Here is a 3176-nt window from a genome sequence, read left to right as displayed (position 1 = left end):
ATGAATAAACCAGTACCCAGACATATCTACAACTGGCTCTGTAGAGGCATGGAACACAACAAAGTAGCATACTTAAATGGTTTACTATCAATCATATTTCTGCTACAGTTAGATCTTAAAAAAAATCATGTCACAGCGAATGTCATGAAAATACCCTAACGATAAATTAGCATAGTAATGCTTGTGGCCGTTATGTTGCGATTGAGTCCACTTTAATTATTAGGTATAAACAACAACAGATTTAGCGTCCACATGCTATACGGGTTCTGTATCATTTATTTATTTATTATATTAACACACTTGAGATTCATTTACAGCGAGGACTTTAAATAAATAATGTAGGTAATAAGGCATTCAGAAGAACAATTACTCACTTGTTAAATATTACGTTAATTTATAACAATGTTCAAAGCTGTATTTTTTTATACAGTAGTTTAGTATAAACGTTAGTTTATGTTTATTAAAATTTTAGCTTTTATTTTTTTAATATTATGGTCAGTTTTACTTTTTTCATGATTAAAATAACAAACATATCCAAAATAAAATATATAGCAGTAATTTGTTTTTCTTTTCCCTCTACAACAATTGTTTTATATTTTAAGAAGATATTCATAAAAGGAAAATATATACGTATATGTACATAAATTTGTTTCGATACAGACAAACAAATAAGTAAGAACTGATAGCGGAAGCAGCAATCCGTTTAGACTCGTTTGCGGCACTCTAAAAATGCGGCGCTTGCTCGTGTCACTGGCCTTAGTTGACCACGTCAAGTCATAAACATTAAAAAAATAATTAAAATGTTCACGTTATAAAATATTACCTATTAATTTAATCGGTAACTTAATTAATGAAGCTACATTTATTACTATCACATCTTAACTAATTGATTAAATTTGTACAGTTACGTTATAAATAAAAGTGTTAATTTTAAACCATATTTCCGAGTTTTTAGTTAAAAGTTTAATCGATTTATCTCTTTAAACAACTGGCTAATAATTAATATATATATATCAAAAAGTAGGTTTATATTTTAAAACCTTTACAGACTCATGAATGTATTAACAATTTTCCGAGAAAGTGGAGTGTGAAAATTTCAGTGATTATGTGACATGCAACAACCATCAAATTCCGTCGACTATTGTCAGACACAGGCGTTGGGTTTTGGCTAATTAAATGTAGTTTAGCTAATGTTCACGCGTGATATGTGATGGATGGATTGTAATGTCACTGATGATGTTAATTTATTATCTTTTAATGAGCATATAAATCGAGATTGGATGTCCTTGTTCGGAGAAGGTGAAATTTATTATTTTACAACAACATTATATGAATACATTTACATTTTTGATTGAAAAGAACTAGGTAAAGTGTTTATTATGCATCTTCGCGATTCATAATATTTCTCCTGCTACTCGCACGTTACGTATTCAATTCTGCATTTTATATTTACATAAAGCACTAAATACCTAACCTAATTTTAAATATGTGATGTTCGTATTGCTCTAGTTTTTTGTAAAGTAGAATTTATTTATATCTATATTTGTTATTATGTATGAGCTATTAATTTCTGTATCACAATATAAATATTAAAGATGCATTTTAATAAATATCAAAACATACAAATTAATATTCCTCCTCCTTACTCTTTACTGTTTCGTAAGAAATAAGAAAAAAATGTATAAAGAAATCGCATTGAAATAATAAATAGGTTTTATATATTCAACTTTACCAATATTATGCAGTTCTAATGAAGTTTGCGTATATTTACTTAATATATTTCCTTTTCTGGGTATTAATTATATTTGAATATACAAAACTTTCAAGAATGCCCATCGACATCATATCAAGTTGTTGTTGGTATTCAAGAGACATTCATTACTTACTCGTATTAGAGTTCCTGGAGCAAGTCTGCCTCATGCAGGCATGTCTGTTTGTGCGTCTGACGTGTATCGTTATCGTGAATATAATATTATATTAGCACATAGGTGTCAAAGACAACATTAATCAATAAATCTTATTACTCATTAAAATAATATTTTGAATAAATATGCTTGGATTTTGCATTTACACGCAGGTTTCAACTTAAGACTGATTAAAAACAATAATTGTCAATTTCTTCCTCAATGGAAGGCAACTATGCAAGTTTCTTGCCGATTCTGGTCCTCTTGTCTTCTATAAGTAGATTTTAATAAAGATAACTCAAAAAGGGTTTTATTTTAAATTTTATTTAAATAAAATTGGTTTGATATGTTACCTAATTACTACGGCGATTTAAACATCTCCAATAGGTGTTCTAATATAACTTTTTATCTAAATTTTAACGCAGGTAACATCATGATAATATTGCATTGTGTTATAGCTTTTATTTAATTTTAGCTATAACTGTAAGTTTTATATAAAAAGAGATTTAATAAAACGCACGCTTTTAAATGTATTCATTAAAACCTCTTTGAATGAGTTAACTGCTTCTGAAAGTTATATCAATGCAAAATTTATTACTCTTATGATAACAACAGTCTATTTAGAATTTGAATTTCCTCTCCTAATGTATTTCATGGTATGTACTGTTTTCTCACTCCCAGTTTCATATATACATAGAAAGAGTGTTATCGTTCATCCATTGCGTAGGTTGTCTGTGCAATTCAATAGGTACGCGTTCTACTGGTCAGGCAAGTCACAAGAGTTCTAGACAACTGAGTTCTAAGGCCCCAACTATATCGGGATATCGCAATAATAAGCTCTTATTATTCTTCCTTATTTAGAACTTTTTAGCTGATTATTTGTGTCTGGAGATAAATTTAGGAAACTCTGTCCAAACTCGGAAATTTATCACACAAAAAATGAAAGGGAAACAGATTAAAAACTTGAACTTACATATACTCTTCCCGAGGGTATATGGCCATAAACGGCAGCATTTGTGTTGGTAATCTATGTAACGTTATGCTGTAATATTCACAGCGAGTTTACGGAAGTCGTGACAGGGTTCGGGAAGCGAGCTTTTGCTAATTGGCTGTAACTGATAGATAAGCAATAAAATCAATTGGGAGGACACCGGCTGCATCTTCAATTATGTCGATGTGGATTCGCGATGCGTCGTGGTCCGGCGCCGGCCCCCGCCACTGGGCCTCATATTTATACGCTAAAGCGGGCAGTGCGCAGAGTTCAAACGCGCG

Source organism: Vanessa cardui, chromosome 11 (genome assembly GCF_905220365.1).
Source record: "Vanessa cardui chromosome 11, ilVanCard2.1, whole genome shotgun sequence".
In the NCBI taxonomy this organism is placed as follows: domain Eukaryota; kingdom Metazoa; phylum Arthropoda; class Insecta; order Lepidoptera; family Nymphalidae; genus Vanessa; species Vanessa cardui.
This window is presented reverse-complemented; position numbering follows the sequence as displayed.